This window comes from Anolis carolinensis, chromosome 3 (assembly GCF_035594765.1).
Source record: "Anolis carolinensis isolate JA03-04 chromosome 3, rAnoCar3.1.pri, whole genome shotgun sequence".
NCBI lineage: Eukaryota > Metazoa > Chordata > Lepidosauria > Squamata > Dactyloidae > Anolis > Anolis carolinensis.
This window is the reverse complement of record NC_085843.1, coordinates 8,288,172-8,308,411: the sequence shown is the minus strand read 5'-3', so window position 1 is coordinate 8,308,411 and position 20,240 is coordinate 8,288,172. Positions and strand designations below refer to the sequence as shown.

The window sequence follows — 20,240 nt, the reverse complement described above, 5'->3', positions numbered from 1 at the left end:
AAATGTAAATTCTTCTTCATGGAAAACTAAGGCATCCCTTGAAAATAAGACCTAGCACATCTTTGGGAGCAAAAATTAATATAAGACACTGTTTTATTTTTGGGGAAACACGGTACGTATGTTTTCTGACACACACACACACAAATAAGTTTCAAGCCATTTGAAATATAACTTCGTTACACCTTCATTAGTGTAATTCCCATCAGCCCCAGCAATACCATTCAGCAACATCTGGGACTGTCATACGACATATGGGGGCTGCTTTCCTTCTATTTATGTTATATAGAGTGATGTCACTTTTGGCGCATTGTGTCCAAACCAGCCATGAACAACCTAGTCCTTTCAGCCGGCTTTGGGGACAGCCTCAGATAGGTTACCAGTCATAATAATCAATAAAGGCTTGTTATTCATTAAATCCTGGATGCCCGGCTTGTGCACAACAATCAATCCCTTTCACTGCTCAGTCCCTCCATCGTCAGATTCCTGATAAGTGATATCTTTGGGTTCATGTGCTTTCACCTCCCCAGAGAGCGAGAGTGCTGCCACATCCTTCTTTTCCCATGTCTCACTCACCAGCAGTCTGGACAGAATGACTCCCAAAGCATCGTACCAGGGCCTCACGTTGTTCCCTCCAAACAATAGGACTTTTTATTCGGGCCCGGGATCACATTCCGGGTTATCTCTGTGCCAGGTCGTCCCAAGCCCAGCGCTCCGGAGGGAGAGACGTCATAGCAAGGCTGTCAATCCACATATATTGGAATGCAGTGGTGCAATTGCTGGCTGATGTGGGAATCCAGGCTGCGATCCTGTGCGCAGCCAGGCCTTTTGGGGTGTTATTCATGTTCATTATCATGCTCTAGAACAGGCATGGGCAAACTTCGGGCTTACGGGTGTTTTGGACTGTTAGAAATTGTGGGAGTTCAAGTCCAAAACACCTGGAGGGCCAAAGTCTAAGAAGTCTAACACAACACCCAAACAATGTCTTTAAATTTCATTAATTAATTGCATTAATTAAATTGCATGCCATAGAATTATGGCACCATAGATTTTTAAAGACATTGTTTGGCTGTTGTATTTGACTCCTTTTTAGTCCAAAATAGGATCACTTCATTTACTGTATATACTCGAGTATAAGCCTAGTTTTTCAGCCCTTTTTTAGGACCTTTTATTGTTGGGTTGTTGTATGTCTTTCGGGCTGCGTGGCCATGTTCCAGAAGTATTCTCTCCTGACATTTTGCCCACATCTATGGCAGGCATCCTCAGAGGTTGTGAGGTATGGAAAAACTAAGCAAGGAATGTTTATATATATCTGTGGGAAGTCCAGGGTGAGGGAAGAACTCTTGTCAGTTACAGGCCAGCGTAAATGTTCCAGTTAATCACCCTAATTTGCATGGCTACATCTACTAGCTACTTTCTGCCTGGAGGCATTCTTTGTTAACTGCCCCGAGTTCCCAAGTCTCAGAGTGTTGCTTCTTATTTACTGTTCTGATTTTTGAGTTTTTTAATACCATGCAGCTGTGGACAAGTATACATAGGGACCACCAAACGCAGCGCCCAAATATGAATCAAGGAACATGAAAGGCACTGCAGACTAACTCAACCAGAGAAGTCAGCCATAGCAGAGCACTTGAAAAACCAACCTGGACACAGCATATTATTTGAGAACACAGAAATGCTGGACCACTCCAACAACTATCATGTCAGACTACACAGAGAAGCCATTGAAATTCACAAGCATGTGGACAACTTGAACAGAAAGGAGGAATCCATGAAAATGAACAAAATCTGGCTACCAGTATTACCAGTCAATGTTTTCCCAGTTTTTTTGCGGTAAAATTAGGTGCCTCGGCTTATATTTGGGTCGGCTTGTATTCGAGTATATATGGTATTTAATGTTTTTCTGTGTAATTTCCAGCCTATGGAGGTGGATTGGTTTGAATTGTAGAGTTGAAGAGACCACAAGGGCCATGCAGCCCAACCCGATTTTGCCATGAAGAAAGACACAATCTAAACACTCCCAACAGATGGCCACCCAGCCTCTGCTTAAAAACCTCCAGAGACAGAGACTCCGCTAGACTCCAAGGCAGCTTTGTTAAATAGGTCTTACAGTCAGAAAGTTATTTCTAATATGTAGCTGGAATCACTTTTTCAGTGTTTTGAATCCATTGCTGAGCAGCAGGAAAGACGCTTGGCCCCTCCTCAATGTGACATGCTTTCACATATTTATTAAACATTGCAGGTGACACCAAATTGCGAGGGATAGTGAACACCCCAGAAGATAGGAACCAAATCCAAAATGACCTCAACAAATTAGAGAGCTGGACCAAAACTAACAAAATGAAATTTTGGCAGAGATAGGATGGGTGATGCCTTTTTTGAAAGGTCAGTGTGAAAGGAGTCTAAGAGTCATAGAATAATAGAATCCTAGAGTTGGAAGAGACCTCATGGACCATCCAAAGAGGGGGTTTGTACCCTTTCTGCCAAGAAGTAGGAAAATCACATTCAAAGCACCCCTGACAGATGACCATCCAGCCTCTGCTTAAAAGCCTCCAAAGAAGGAGCCTCCACCACACTCCGGGGCAGAGAGTTCCACTGCTGAACAGCTCTCATAGTGAGGAAGTTCTTCCTAATGTTCAGGTGGAATCTCCTTTCCTGTAGTTTGAAGCCATTGTTCCATTGCGTCCTAGTCTGCAGGGCAGCAGAAAACAAGCTTGCTCCCTCCTCCCTATGACTTCCCCTCACATATTTATACATGGGCCTCCTCATGTCTCCTCTCAGCCTTCTCTTCTGCAGGCTAAACATGCCCAGTCCTTTAAGCCACTCCTCATAGGGCTTGTTCTCCAGACCCTTGATCCTTTGAATCACCCTCCTCTGGACACATTCCAGCATAAAGGCAACATCACCCTTCAACTGCGGTGCTCAGAATTGGACACGGTGTGATTCCGGGTGTGGTCTGACCAAAGCAGAATGGAGGGTAGCATGACTTCCTTGGATCTAGGCACTAGACTCCTATTTATGCAGGCGAAAATCCCATTGGCTTTTTTAGCTGTCGCATCACATTGTTGGCTCATGTTCACCTTCCTGTGCACAAGGACTCTAAGATCTTTTTCGCACGTACTGCTGTTGAGCCAGGTGTCCTCCATTCTGTATCTTTGCCTTTCCTTTTTTCTGCCTAAGTGTCCCTGTTGAACTTCATTTGGTTAGTTTCGGCCCATCATCTCTCTAGTCTGTCAAGATCGTTTTGAATTCTGCTCCTTTCTTCTGGAGAATTGGCTCTCCCTCCCAGTTTGGTGTCATCTGCAAACTTGATGATCGTGCCTTCTAACCCTTCGTCTAAGTCGTTAATAAAGATGTTGAACAGAACCGGGCCCAGGACGGAGCCCTGCGGCACTCCACTCGTGACTTCTTTCCATGATGAAGATGACACATTGGTGATCACTCTCTGGGTTTGTTCGCTTAACCAATTACAGATCCACCTAACCCTAGTTTTGCCTAGCCCACATTTGACTAGTTTGTTTGCCAGAAGGTCATGGGGAACCTTGTCAAAGGAAGACCTTCCTGGAATCCAGATATGTTCCATCCATGGTATTCCCTGCATCGACCCAGCTTGGAACTCTCTCAGAAATAGAGACCAATTTAGTCTGGCATAACTTGTTTCTGATAAATCCATGTTGACTATTAGCAATGACTGCTTTCCTTTCTAAGTGTTTGCAAACCACTTCCTCATAGTAGACCACAAGCTGAAGATGGGGCAACACTGTGCTGCAGCAGCTAAAAAAGCCAATATTATTCTCGACCAGGCATGGGCAAACTTTGGCCCTCCAAGTATTTTGGACTTCAACTCCCACAATTTCTAACAGCCTACCTTGCCCATGCATGGCATAGACCCATATAACGCAATTCAGTGCAGTTCAACTGCATTACATGGATCTACACTGACTATTTAAAGCAGTTCCAAACAACATTGTATGGCACTGTAGATCCAGCCTCGGTTTAAAGGCAATGAGATGTCTAGGTGTGACAGTCCCTGTTTTTCAAAACAGTCCTGGAGTTTTGATTATTATGCAAACTCTGGCTCCGTGACACTGGTGTCTATAATTGGAGTGAAGTGTGACTAAAAAAAGCTTTATTGATATTTGTTCCTGATGGTGATGATGATGCTGTTAGGAATTGTGGGAGCTGAAGACCAAAACACCTGGATTTTGCCAGTGCCTGGTGTATTATTGGAATATAGTGTCAAGATAGAGGGAAGTCCTAGTCCCACTGTCTTCTGCTTTGGTCAGACTTCATCGGGAATAATAACCCTATGTCTAGTTCTGCACCTCACAATTTCAAGATGGATAAGAAAATGGTGGAACATGTCAAGAGAAAGTCAACCAAAATGGTAAAAATATTCGAAATGATGTCACATTGAGGAGGAGGCAAGCTTCTAAAGCTCTAGAGACTAGGACTCAAGGCAATGGATTCAAACTACAAGTTAGAGAGATACCACCAAAACATTTCAAAGAATTTCCTCCAAAGAAGGAGACTCTACCACACTCTGAGCACTCCTTGAAGCGGTTTGAAGCTCTCCAAGGATGGAAAGCCCACCATCAACTGGGCAATTATTCCACTGTTTGACACCTCTTTATCTGCCGCTACTCAACACTATGAATTTACGGGAAGGGTGTACCATCGCGCCTGGGGCTATAACTCTTAGCGAAAGAGGCATGGATGCGACATCTTTCCCCAGGGGATTGCTTCTTGCCCTCCTTTAGGGAAACTGGAACTCCCAAGGATCAAAACACTGTAGATAACTCAAAACTGGTTTTATTGTTTCAAAAGGTTATCCCTTTAAGGCAATAAGCTGGAAGTTTCAAAGGGGTAAAGGAAAATATACATTACAGTCTCTGGTTGTCTTGAGTCCAAGGAGCTCTGCAGCTGAGAAGCTTTTCCAGGTCCCTCTTTCTCAATGGCTGTGAATGCCGGAGCAATCCTCAGCCTCAGTCCAAATGGCCTATGTTTGAAGACACAGAGTCTTCCTCTGGTGCCAAAGAACTGATCTGAAGGCGCTTGAGACTCCTCAACGTCGTCCAGGTTGGCCTGAACATGAAGCATAAGTCTCAAGGGTAAGAACCTCAGAATTGGTGCTGAGAGGTAACTTAATCAAGGGCTTTTAGAGCCAAGTCTCTCTCTCTCATGTCCATCTGGTAGAAAGCTTGATGGTGGAATGAAAAAGGAAACACTGACCCACTCTAGTAAAGGGTGGAGTCAAACAATTGAGCTGAGGGAGCAATATAACTGGTGCAAACAACATTGATTGACAGCTAAAAATAACCAATCAATCCAACTACATTTACAGGGTAAAGGCAAAATCAGGCATGATACAACAATTCAAATCTTGCAAGTTACAGTTTGACATATAGATAGCGCCACTCGCGCCGTCACAAAGGGTATTTTGAAGAGGCACTGGGACTCTGGCAGTGAAGACCTTGAAAACTACAATTCCTAGGATGCCATAGCACTAAACCATGGAAGTTGAAGTGAAGACAAACTTGTTCATTCTGCATCCTGATACACCCTAAGATGCCACAAGATATCCCTCTCCATATGTTAATACATCGATTACATAGATTAGGTAAGGTCTCTGTAAGTCTATGATTGCAGCTACCAATAATATGCTGGGATGGAGATGAAAAGCTGTATTCCACATCATTGAAAACATCAGGCTGTGCGCCAGAGATTTACCTTGCTGTGGCTACATGTTTTGTTTTGTTTTCATTGTTGACACATTTAGCAGGCAAATCTCAGCTGCACATGGGAAGCTGGGTCATTTGGTGCCTTTGCACAGGAGGGTGCCTGAAGTGGAAGATCCCATTATCTGCACACGGTAGCTGGCGGGAGGCTGAAATCTTTCTATTGTGCGCCGGTAATTGCTTTGCCGATAGTCGAAGGCTCTTCAAAGGGAGATGAGCTTAATCGCTCTGCCTCCTCCGTGGCCGCGCTGTGTGCCACATGGGCAGCAGGGACAGGCTCAAATGCCACGGTGCCAGCTGCGCACCCATCGCTCATGTGCCATGGGGCGCATCAGGAGGAACAGATTGATCCGGACTGGAGAAAGAGGCTTTTGTCCTCCAAAGTGCACCTTGCTCCATCCATGCTTAACTTTTATACAAATGACCAGCCACTGCCAGAAGGGACAGAGAATGTCATATATGCTGATGATCGTGCCATCACAGCCCAAGCAGGGAGCTTTGAGATGGTTGAACAGAAGCTCTCCAAAGCTTTAGGTGCTCTTACTGCCTATTACAGAGAAAAACAGCTGATTCCTATTCCATCTAAAATGCAGATGTGTGCTTTTCATCTTAAGAACAAACAAGAATCCTGAGCTCCGAGAATGACCTGGGAAGGGATCCCACTGGAGCATTGCAGCACAACAACATACCTGGGAGTTACTCTGGATCGTGCTCTGGCTTACAAGAAGCACAGCTTGACTATCAAGGAAAACGTGGGTGCTAGAAATACAGTAGAGTCTCACTTATCCAAGCTCCGGTTATCCAAGGTTCTGTATTATCCAACGCACTTTGCCTTTTAGTAGTCAATGTTTTTGTAGTCAATTTTTCAATAAATTGTGAAATTTTGGTACTAAATTCATAAATACAGTAATTATTACATAATGTTATTGTGTACTGAACTGCTTTTTCTATCCATTTGTTGTAAAGCATGATGTTTTGGTGCTTCAATTGTAAAATCATAACATAATTTGATGTTTAATAGGCTTTTCCTTAATCACTCCTTATTATCCAATATTTTTACTTATCCAATGTTCTGCTGGCCCCTTTATGTTGGATAAGTGAGACTCTACTGTAATATCATACGAAAGCTGACTGGCACAACCTGGGGATCACAACCAGACACAGTTGAGACATTTGCCCTGGCGCTTTGCTGAATACGCATGCCCAGTGTGGAATACATCTCACCATGTTAAAACAGGTGAGACATGCTGCATTATCACAAGGTGACTATGCCCTACACCGCTGGAGAAAGTATATTGTTAGCTGGTATTGAACCACCTGACATCCATTGGGAAATAGCAGCCTGCAAGGAAAGGACCACAGCAGTGACATCTCCGGCCCATTCTCTGTTCAGATATCAGCCAGCATGCCAACACCTTAAATCAAGAAACAGCTTCCTAAGATCTACAGAGACACTTGCAGGAACACCTCAGCAAACAAGAGTCCAAAAGTGGCAGTCTAAAACCTGGAACCTCAATCTGTGGCTGATACCGGATAAGAAACTCCCTCCTGGGCACACAGAAGACTGGGCGACTTGGAAGGCGCTGAACAGACTGTGCTCTGGCACCACGAGATGCAGAGCCAACCTTAAGAAATGGGGCTACAAAGTGGAGTCCATGACATGCGAGTGTGGAGAAGAGCAAACCATAGACCACTGACTATGATGCAGCCTGAACCCTGCCACATGCACGATGGAGGACCTTCTTATAGTGTGCCGTCGCGCTTGGGGCTATAACTCTTAGCGAAGGAGGCATGGATGTGACATCTTTCCCCAGGGGATTGCTTCTTGCCCTCCTTTAGGGAAGCTGTAACTCCCAAGGATCAAAACACTGTAGATAACTCAAAACTGATTTTATTGTTTCAAAAGGTTGTTCCTTTAAGTCAATAAGCTGGAAGTTTCAAAGGGGTAAAGGAAAATATACATTACAGTCTCTGGTTGTCTTGAGTCCAAGGAGCTCTGCAGCTGAGAAGCTTTTCCAGGTCCTTCTTTCTCAATGGCTGTGAATGCCAGAGCAATCCTCAGCCTCAGTCCAAATGGCCTATGTTTGAAGACACAGTCTTCCTCTGGTGCCAAAGAACTGATCTGAAGGCGCTTGAGACTCCTCAACGTTGTCCAGATTGGCCTGAATATGAAGCATAAGTCTCAAGGGTAAGAACCTCAGAATTGGTGCTGAGAGGTAACTTAATCAAGGGCTTTTAGAGCCAAGTCTCTCTCTCACGTCCATCTGATAGAAAGAATGATGGTGGAATGAAAAAGGAAACACTGACCCAGTCCAGGAAAGGGTGGAGTCAAACAATTGAGCTGAGGGAGCAATATAACTGGTGCAAACAACATTGATTGACAGCTATAAATAACCAATCAGTCTAACTACATTTACAGCAGGGGTCCCCAAACTAAGGCCCAGGGGCCGGATGCGGCCCTCTAAGGTCATTTACCTGGCCCCCGCCCTCAGTTTTATAATATAATATTTTTATATCAGTTTTAATAATATAATACATATAATATTGATAGTAATATTATAATGTAATACAATGTAATACTAATAATAATATTAATTATATATTATATATTACATATAATATTACTAATAATATTACAGTATAGTGGTATAATCCAATATAGTAATATATAATGCTAATATTGTTCTATGCTAATCATATAATATATTGTAAATACATATAAATTGTAAGCCGCTCTGAGTCCCCTTCGGGGTGAGAAGGACAGGATATAAATGTAGTAAATAAATAAATACATTTTGACTTAAGCTCGCCCAAAATCTGAAATGACTTGAAGGCACACAACAACAATAATCCTAATTAACTTGTTGGCCAGAAGCAGGTCCACACTTCCCATTGAAATCCTGATCAGTTTAAGTTGGTTAAAATTGTTTTTATTTTTAAATATTGTATTTTTCTTTCATTGTTGTTGTTGTTGCTGTTGTTGTTTTTGCACTACAAATAAGACATATGCAGTGTGCATTGGAATTTTTCATTATTTTTTTTAATGATAATTCAGCCCCTCAACAGTCTGAAGGATTGTGGACCGGCCCTCTGCTTTAAAAGTTTGAGGACCCCTGATTTACAGGATAAAAAGGCAAAATCAGGCATGATACAATTCAAATCTTGCAACTTACAGTTCCACATATAGATGGCGCCACTCGCACCATCACATATAGCAACACCAGAGACACTCCAAGTGGCCAGTTTCTGGTCAAAGGATATTTAACATAATGCTAAGTTTTCGACTTTGTGTTTTTAAATACTTTATAACTGTATCCTCAATTTGCTTCTGACATGATAAATAGCAAAAACAAATATTCCACAGTGTAGAGTTGCATGTGCTGGTGCTACTTCCAAAGCACGGCTGCAGGAAACAGCTGCAGAGAACGAGGGAAGAAAAGGATGTCAAAGCAGAAAGGCTCGGTGTTTTGGGAGACAGGCAAGGCTTGGAAGAAGCCTTGCGCCCATGTGGGGATCAGGCCCCAAGGCAGGGGTCCCCAAACTAAGGCCCGGGGGCCGGATGCGGCCCTCCAAGGTCATTTACCTGGCCCCCGCCCTCAATTTTATAATATAATATTTTATATTATATATATATTTTATATATAATAATATAATATATTGTATATACATATAATATTGATAATAATACCATGTAATAATATTAATTATATGTTATATATTACATATAATGTTACAGTATAGTGGTATAGTTCAGTATAGTAATATATAATGCTAATATTGTGCTATGCTAATAATATAATATACTAGCTGGGCCCGGCCACGCATTGCTGTGGCGTTGTCTGGTGGTGTTGGTAAGAAATTGTTGATATAGTGGTGGTATTGAATGTCTGTTGTATGGTTGTCTTTATGTTTAGTATGCACACTGAAGTGGATTATATGGCAGTGTGGAGTCAAGATAATCCAGTTCAAAGCAGATGATCTAAGATTATAAATGGGTTATATAGCTGTGTAGAAGGGCCTTGAGTCTACACTGCCATATAATCCAGTTAAAATCTGATAATCTGTGGAAGAGGCCTAAGTGAGGCTTAACTGTGCCTGTCCCCTGGGCTGAGGAGGTTGCTAGGAGACCAAGTGGGCAGAGCTTAGCCTTCAAACTGGCAGCAATTGGATAAAAACTATTATTCCTCTCCCTGTAATTAGGACTTTATTTTTTCTTTTCTTTTTGTTGTATCAACCTAGAGCCGTGAATGATGGGTTGTGTTGTCAAATTTCGAGGTTGGCGGGCCTGTAGTTTTGTTGTTTTGTCCGCTGCCCTGATGCCATCACTCTTTTATATATATAGATTGTATGTACATACAGCTGCTCTGAGTCCCCTTCAAGGTGAGAAGGGTGGGATATAAATGTAATAATAAATGTAGTAAATGAATAAACAAATAATTTTAGACTTAGGCTCGACCAAAGTCTGAAATGACTTGAAGGCACACAACAACAACAATCCTAATTCACTTGACTATCTCATTGGCCAGAAGCAGGCCCACACTTCCCATTGAAATCCTGATAGGTTTATGCTGGTTACAATTGTTTTCATTTTTCATATTGTATTGTTCTTTCATTGTTGTTGTTTTGCACTACAAATAAGACATGGGCAGATGCGGTTGGATTCCCTTAGCTCCTCCAACATATCAGTTGACGCAGAATTAAAACAAGATAAACAAAGCATCTGTTTTCGCGGTCCAGCTCAGCTGGTTGGTTTGCCATCTGAGTGAGCAGCTTATGCATCACTAGTGTAATGAGTTTTTTTCCCATAAGAGATGAGTTTTACTTATTGAGCTTCCCTCCCTGGAGGTTTTTAAGCAGAGGCTGGATGGCTATCTGTCAGGAAGGCTTTGGTTGTGTCTTCTTGCGTGGCAGAAGGAATTGTAATGGATTGCCTTTGGGGGTCTCTTTGAACTTGAATGAGGACCTCAATGGGGTGCATCTACTCTGCAGAATTAATGCAGTTTGATCCCTGTATGACTGCTACATCTCTTTGCTATAGAATCCTGGGAGTTGTAGTTTGACAAGGTCTTTAACATTCTCTGTTAAATGGTGCATCTAAGAATACAATTTGGTCCTGCTATGAATGCCATGGCTCAATGCACGCCAGGGAAATGAATATGTTTTAATCAGTTTTTATGGATTTTAACTTAATGCCATTGATATTTAATTCCGTCGTAAAGTTGTTATATTTGTGCATTTTGAACTGTATTTAAATGCTTTTCATCTAAGCCGCGTTGAGTCTCCTTCGTGGCAGGGCATAAATAAACACAACAACAACAACAACAACAACAACAACAACAGGGAAATATAGTGTCCCAAGCTCCTTAGCCTTCCCAGTTCACAAATTTTAAACTTGTGCCTTATGTTTAACTTTCTTTCTGTGTGTTTTAATCTGTATTTTGTAGAAATACGTTTTAATATTTGGATTTTACATAATGTTTTTAGATGGTGGTGTGTTTTAGCGATGTTGTAACCCACTTCTGAGCCATGGGGACAGCTTGGTAACAAATAATTATCAAATGCTTTCATAGCTGGGATCACTTTGTTGCTGTGTTTTTTGTGCTGTGTGGCCATGCTCCAGAAGCATTCTCTCCTGACGTTTCGCCTGCATCTCTAGCTAATGGCATCTTCAGAGGTTCTGAAGATGCAGATTCCCTCACTGATTGACTTTGTAAACTTCATGGCTAGAATCACTGGGTTGCTGTGAGTTTTTCGGGCTGTATGGCCATGCTCCAGAAGCATTCTCTCCTGACGTTTCGCCTGCATCTCTAGCTAATGGCATCTTCAGAGGTTCTGAAGATGCAGATTCCCTCACTGATTGACTTTGTAAATTTCATGGCTAGAATCACTGGGTTGCTGTGAGGTTTTCGGGCTGTATGGCCATGCTCCAGAAGCATTCTCTCCTGACGTTTCGCCTGCATCTCTAGCTAATGGCATCTTCAGAGGTTCTGAAGATGCAGATTCCCTCACTGATTGACTTTGTAAACTTCATGGCTAGAATCACTGGGTTGCTGTGAGTTTTTCGGGCTGTATGGCCATGCTCCAGAAGCATTCTCTCCTGACGTTTCACCTGCATCTCTAGCTAATGGCATCTTCAGAGGTTCTGAAGATGCAGATTCCCTCACTGATTGACTTTGTAAATTTCATGGCTAGAATCACTGGGTTGCTGTGAGTTTTTCGGGCTGTATGGCCATGCTCCAGAAGCATTCTCTCCTGACGTTTCGCCTGCATCTCTAGCTAATGGCATCTTCAGAGGTTCTGAAGATGCAGATTCCCTCACTGATTGACTTTGTAAACTTCATGGCTAGAATCACTGGGTTGCTGTGAGTTTTTCGGGCTGTATGGCCATGCTCCAGAAGCATTCTCTCCTGACGTTTCGCCTGCATCTCTAGCTAATGGCATCTTCAGAGGTTCTGAAGATGCAGATTCCCTCACTGATTGACTTTGTAAACTTCATGGCTAGAATCACTGGGTTGCTGTGAGTTTTTCGGGCTGTATGGCCATGCTCCAGAAGCATTCTCTCCTGACGTTCCTTTCACCTGCATCTGTAGCAATTAGCATCTTCAGAGGTTCTGAAGATGCAGATACCCTCATGGATTGACTTTGCAGCTTCGTGGCTACTCAAAGCTATTCAGGCTTGCTAATTGCAACATTCACACTTGCTTCAAACAGACAAGGGTTCTTTCTCCCACCCTGGACATTATTCCACACGTATCTATACACTCCACTTGCTTCATTGTCAACAGAACCTTTGAAGATGTCAGCCACAGATGCAGGCGAAATGTCAGGAGGGAATGCTGCTGGAACACGGCCATACAGTCTGAATAACTCACAGCAACCCACTAAAATAATAATAATAATAATAATAATAGGGTTGCTGTGAGTTTTCCCGTCTGTATGGCCATGTTCGAGAAGCATTCTCTCCTGACATTTCGCCCACATCTATGGCAGGTATCCTCAGAGGTTGTGAGGTATATTTATAATAATAATTATTATAAATTATGGCAGGCATCGTCAGAGGTTGTGAGATATAAATATATCTCACAACCTCTGAGGATGCCTGCCTTAATTTGCTGTTGTTGTTGTTATTATTATTATTATAAATATACCTCACAACCTCTGAGGATGCCTGCCATAGTTTGTTGTTGTTGTTGTTGTTGTTGTTGTTGTTATTATAATTATAAATATACCTCAAAACCTCTGAGGATGCCTGCCATAGATGTGGGAGAAATATCAGGAGATAATGCTTCTGAAACAGGGCCCTACAGCCCGGAAAACTCACAACAACCCTGTGATTCCAACCATGAAAGCCTTCGACAACACAATAATAGGGTTTCTGTGTGTTTTCCAGGCTGTATGGCCATGTCCCAGAAGCAATTTCTCCTGACATTTCACCCACATCTATGGCAGGCGTCCTCAGACGTTGTGAGGCATATTTATAATTACTGTATTATTATTATTATTATAAATTATGAAAGCCTTCAACAACACAATAACAGATTGTTGAAGGCTTTCATGGCCGGAACTATGAGGTTATTGCTGCGAGTTTTCCAGTCTGTATGGCCTTGTTCTAGAAGCCTTCTCTTCTGACGTTTCGCCCACATCTATGGCAGGCATTCTCAGAGGTTGTGAGGTATATTTATTATTATTATTATTATTATTATTATTATTATTATTATTATTATTAATTATGAAAGCCTTCGACCACACAATAATAGGTTGTCGAAGGCTTTCGTGGCCGGAATCACAGGGTTGCTGTGAAGTCTGGGCTGTATGGCCTTGTTCTAGAAGCATTCTCTCCTGAAGTTTCGCCCACATCTAGGGCAGGCATCCTCAGAGATAATTTACAATTATTATTATTATTATTATTATTATTATTATTATTATTATTATTATTATAAATTATGAAAGCCTTCGACCACACAATAATAATTTGTTCCAGTATACAGTAGTCTCACTTATCCAACACTCGCTTATCCAATGTTCTGGATTATCCAACGCATTTTTGTAGTCAATGTTTTCAATACATCATGATATTTTGGTGCTAAATTCGTAAATACAATAATTACTACATAGCATTACTGCGTATAGAACTACTTTTTCTGTCAAATTTGTTGTTAAACATGATGTTTTGGTGCTTAATTTGTAAAATCATAACCTAATTTGATGTTTAATAGACTTTTCCTTAAATCCCTACTTATTATCCAACATGTTCGCTTATCCAACATTCTGCCGGCCCGTTTATGTTGGATAAGTGAGACTCTACTGTATTTATAATAATAATAATAATTATTATTATAAATGATGAAAGCCTTCGACCACACAATAATCATGTGTTCCAGCATATTATTATTATTATTATTACAAATTATGAAAGCCTTCGACCACACAATAATCATGTGTTCCAGTATATTTATCATTATTATTATTATAAATTATGAAAGCCTTCGACACCACAATAATCATGTGTTCCAGTATATTTATTATTATTATTATTATTATTATGATAAATTATGAAAGCCCTTGACCACACAATAATAATGTGTTCCAGTATATTATTTATTTATTTGTTTATTTATTATTATAAATTATGAAAGCCTTCGACCACACAACAATAATGTGTTCCAGTATATTATTATTATTATTATTATTATTATTATTATTACTATAAATTATGAAAGTCTTTGACCACACAATAATAATTTGTTCCAGCATATTTATTATTATACAATAATAATGTGTTCCAGTATATTTATTATTATTATTACAAATTATGAAAGCCTTCGACCACACAATTATCATGTGTTCCAGTGTATTATTATTATTATTATTATTATTATTATTATTATTATTATTATTATTATAAATTATGAAAGCCTTCAACCACACAATAACAATTTGTTCCAGTATGCTTTTTATTATTATTATTATAAATTATGAAAGCCTTCAACCACACAATAATCATGTGTTCCAGCATATTATTATTATTATTACAAATTATGAAAGCCTTCGACCACACAATTATCATGTGTTCCAGTGTATTATTATTATTATTATTACAAATTATGAAAGCCTTCGACTACACAATAACAATTTGTTCCAGTATACTTATTATTATTATTATTATAAATTATGAAAGCCTTCGACCACACAATAATCATGTGTTCCAGGATATTATTATTATTATAAATTATGAAAGTCTTCGACCACACAATAATAATTTGTTCCAGCATATTTATTATTATACAATAATAATGTGTTCCAGTATATTTATTATTATTATTATAAATTATGAAAGCCTTCGACCACACAATAATAATGTGTTCCAGTATATTTATTACTATTATTATTATAAATTATGAAAGCCTTCGACCACACAATAATAATGTATTCCAGTATATTATTACAGTATTGTTATTATTATTATTATTATTATTATTATTATTATTATTATTATTTATGAAAGCCTTCGACCACACAATAATAATGTGTTCCAGTATATTTATTATTATTATTATAAATTATGAAAGCCTTCGACCACACAATAATAATGTGTTCCAGTATATTTATTACTATTATTATTATAAATTATGAAAGCCTTCGACCAGGCAATAATAATTTGTACCAGTATATTTATAATAATAATAATAATAATAATAATAATAATAATAATAATAATAATAAATTATGAAAGCCTTCGACCACACAATAATCATGTGTTCCAGTATATTTATTATTATTATTATTATAAATTACAAAGTCCTTTGACCACACAATAATAATCTATTCCAGCATATTATTATTATTATTATTATTATTATTACAAATTATGAAAACCTCCGACCACACAATAATCACGTGTTCCAGTATATTTATTATTATTATTATTATTATTATTATTATTATTATTATAAATTATGAAAGCCTTTGACCACATGATAATCATGTGTTCAAGTATATATTTTATTATTATTATTATTATTATTATTATTATTATTATTATTATTATAAATTATGAAAACCTTCGACCACACAATAACAATTTGTTCCAGTATACTTATTATTATTATTATTATTATAAATTATGAAAGCCTTCAACCCCACAATAATAATGTGTTCCATTATTATTATTATTATAAATTATGAAAGCCTTCGACCACACAATAACAACTTGTTCCAGTATATTTATTATTATTATTACAAATTCTGAAAGCCTTCGACCACACAATAATCATTTGTTCCACTATATTTATTATTATTATTATTACAAATTCTGAAAGCCTTCAACCACACAATAATAGTGTGTTCCAGTATATTTATCATTATTATTATTATAAATTATGAAAGCCTTCGACCACACAATAATAATGCGTTCCAGTATATTTATTATTATTATTATTATTATTATTATTATTATTATTATTATTATTATAAATTATGAAAGCCTTCGACCACACAATAATAATTTGTTCCAGTAAATTTTAATAATAATAATAATAATAATAATAATAATTATTATTATTATAAATTATGAAAGCCTTCGACCACACAATAATAATGCGTTCCAGTATATTTATTACTATTATTATTATAAATAATGAAAGCTTTCGACCACACAATAATAATTTGTTCCAGTAAATTTTAATAATAATAATAATAATAATTATTATTATTATTATAAATTATGAAAGCCTCCGACCACACAATAATAGCGTGTTCCAGTATATTTATTATTATTATTATTATTATAAATAATGAAAGCCTTCGACCACACAATAATAATTTGTTCCAGTAAATTTTAATAATAATAATAATAATAATTATTATTATTATTATAAATTATGAAAGCCTTCGACCACACAATAATCATGTGTTCCAGTATATTTATTATTATTATTATTATTATTATTATTATTATTATTATTATTATTATAAATTATGAAAGCCTTTGACCACATGATAATCATGTGTTCAAGTATATTTATTATTATTATTATTATTATTATTATTATTATTATTATTAATTATGAAAACCTTCGACCACACAATAACAATTTGTTCCAGTATACTTATTATTATTATTATAATAAATTATGAAAGCCTTCAACCCCACAATAATAATGTGTTCCATTATTATTATTATTATAAATTATGAAAGCCTTCGACCACACAATAACAACTTGTTCCAGTATATTTATTATTATTATTACAAATTCTGAAAGCCTTCGACCACACAATAATCATTTGTTCCACTATATTTATTATTATTATTATTACAAATTATGAAAGCCTTCAACCACACAATAATAGTGTGTTCCAGTATATTATTATTATTATTATTATTATTATTATTATTATTATTATTATTATTATAAATAATGAAAGCCCTTGACCACACAATAATAATGTGTTCCAGTATTTTATTTATTTATTTATTTATTTATTATTATAAATTATGAAAGCCTTCGACCACACAATAATAATGTATTCCAGTATATTATTACAGTATTGTTATTATTATTATTATTATTATTATTATTATTATTATTATAAATTATGAAAGCCTTCGACCACACAATAATAATGTGTTCCAGTATATTTATTATTATTATTATAAATTATGAAAGCCTTCGACCACACAATAATAATGCGTTCCAGTATATTTTTTATTATTATTATTATTATTATTATTATTATAAATTATGAAAGCCTTCGACCACACAATTATCATGTGTTCCAGTATATTTATTACTATTATTATTATAAATTATGAAAGCCTTCGACCACACAATAATAATGCGTTCCAGTATATTTATTATTATTATTATTATTATTATTATTATTATTATTATTATTATTATAAATAATGAAAGCCTTCGACCACACAATAATAATTTGTTCCAGTAAATTTTAATAATAATAATAATAATTATTATTATTATTATAAATTATGAAAGCCTTTGACCACACAATAATAATGCGTTCCAGTATATTTTTATTATTATTATTATTATTAATTATGAAAGCCTTTGACCACACAATAATAATGCGTTCCAGTATATTTTTATTATTATTATTATTATTATTATTATTATAAATTATGAAAGCCTCCGACCACACAATAATAATTTGTTCTAGTAAATTTTAATAATAATAATAATAATAATTATTATTATAAATTATGAAAGCCTCCGACCACACAATAATAATGCGTTCCAGTATATTTCTTATTATTATTATTATTATTATTATTATTATTATTATTATTATTAATTAGGGTTATTATTATTATTATTATTATTATTATAAATTAGGTATGTATATATACTTGTAAACCGCCCTGAGTCCCCTTCAGGGTGAGAAGGGCGGTATATAAATGTCGCAAATAAATAAATAAATAAATTATGAAAGCCTCCGACCCCACAATAATCATGTGTTCCACCCGCAAGCCCTTCCTAACTCACCTGGCCTCACCTGAGGGGGCGGGGCCAAGGCCATGGCGCAGGCTCCGCCCCCTTTCCCGGGCCACCAATGAGAGGCGCGCCGGGCGTTAACCCTTCCTTCCCCTGCCGAGGAGAGGAAGGCAGGCGGGCGGCGGAGGGAGAAGGCGCTCGCTCGGGGTGCGGGCGAGGAAGAGCCCGGGTCGGGCGCCTGAAGCGGAGCGGCGCTCGTCTGCGTGGCCTCGGCCTCGGCCTCTCCCCAGGCTCCGCCTTGGCTTCTTCTGGATCCCTGGGAGACAGCACCGCCTTCCTCCTCTCCTCGAGCCCTTGAGACAAGCCAGGGTTTGGAGAGGCGGCTTTGGAAAGTGCGGACAAGCCACCCTCCATCTCTCTGAAGCTTGGACTCTTCTCCCTCTCTGTTGGATTTTCCACACAAGCAGGGGCTTCTGGTCCCTGAAGTGGGCTTGGAAGACCCCCAGAAGAAGGGAGTCGGCGCCCGCCCGCCCGCCTTGCTCTCCCCGCCTCCGAGTCCGGGTCTCCCCGGGTGGGTTTGGCGGCAGGCTGCAGGACCCGCTTGCCTTCCTTCCTTCCTTCCCTCTCCCCTTTGGACCCCCGGGAGTGGGGCGAAGAAGGGCAAGGAGAGACCCACCCAGGCAGCCAAGGCAACCCTTTTTGCCTCCCTTCACCCCCAGAGGAAGTTTGGCTCCATCATCCAGGTCAGTGCATCTCTCTGCCCCTGCGCTGGGCTTGCAGAAAGCTTTCTAATGTTTGTGTTCGTCTCTTTTTTAACACTTGTATTAGGCGGTCTTACAGTAGAGTCTTGCTTATCCAACATCAACGTTGGATAAGTGAAAAGGTTGGGTAATAAGGAGAGATATAATAAGGGGAAGCCTATAAAAGGTCAAGTTATGTTATGATTTCATGAAGAAAGCACCAAAACATCATGTTTTACAATAAATCAGCAGAAGAAGCAAAAAGGTTGGATAATAAGGAGAGAGGTTTTCCCTGACGTTAAGTCCAGTCGCGACCAACTCTGGGGGTTGGTGCTCATCTCCATTTCTAAGCCGAAGAGCCGGCGTTTTCCATAGACACCTCCAAGGTCATGTGGCCATTGGCATGACTGCATGGAGTGCCGTTACCTTCCGGCCAGAGCGGTACCTATTGATCTACTCACATTGGCATGTTTTCGAACTGCTAGGTTGGCAGGAGCTGGGGCTAACACCGGGCGCTCATTCCCGCTCCCGGAATTTGAACCTGGGACCTTTTGGTCCGCAAGCTCAGCAGCTCAGCGCTTTAACACACTGTGCCACCGGGGCTCCTAGCAGTTTGAAAACATGAAAATGTGAGTAGATCAATAGGTACCGCTCCGGCGGGAAGGTAACGGCGCTCCATGCAGTCAGGCCGGTCACATGACCTTGGAGGTGTCTATGGACAACGCCGGCTCTTTGGCTTAGAAATGGAGATGAGCACCAACTCCCAGAGTCAGTCACAACTGGACTTAACGTCAGGGGAAACCTTTACCTTACTTATTAGGTGGTATTACAGTAGAGTCTTGCTTATCCAACATAAGCGAAAAGATTGGATAATAAGGAGAGATGTAACAAGGAAAAGCTTATAAAATGTCAAATTATGTTATGATTTGACTAATGAAGCACCAAAATATCATGTTTTACGATAAATCAACAGAAGAAGCAAAAATATTGGATAATAAGGAGAGATATAAAATAAGGGGAATAATCACTGGGTTGCTGTGAGTTTTTCCGGGCTGTCTGGCCATGTTCCAGAAGCATTCTCTCCTGACGTTTCACCCACATCTGTGACAGGCATCCTCAGAGGTTGTGAGGTCTGTTGGAAACTAGGCAAGTGGGGTTTATATATCTGTGGAATAATGTTCAGGGTGGGAGAAAGAACTCTTATCTGTTTGAGGCAAGTGTAAATTTTGCATTTGGCCAGTATGATTCGCATTGAATGGCCTTGCAGCTTTAAGGATTCCCCCAGGCAGGAAGCAGTCAGCCCTTGAAGCTGC

General features: G+C 38.8%; 1 protein-coding gene across 5 annotated transcripts in view; it reads left to right on the top strand.

Annotated features, from left to right (window-relative positions):
• Window positions 1–20,240, top strand: part of gdpd5 (glycerophosphodiester phosphodiesterase domain containing 5) — a 305,513-nt gene that overhangs the window by 15,610 nt on the left and 269,663 nt on the right. For 2 of the 5 annotated variants that reach the window (XM_062974476.1, XM_062974475.1), the window contains exon 1: window positions 18,382–18,930. The exons of 1 other annotated variant lie outside the window; for it this stretch is intronic. The gene's annotated coding sequence lies outside the window, so the exon portion shown is untranslated. Of the gene's footprint in view, window positions 1–18,381; window positions 18,931–20,240 lie in introns of those variants that run through there. 2 more of the 5 variants (XM_062974472.1, XM_062974474.1) reach the window with 2 other exon arrangements.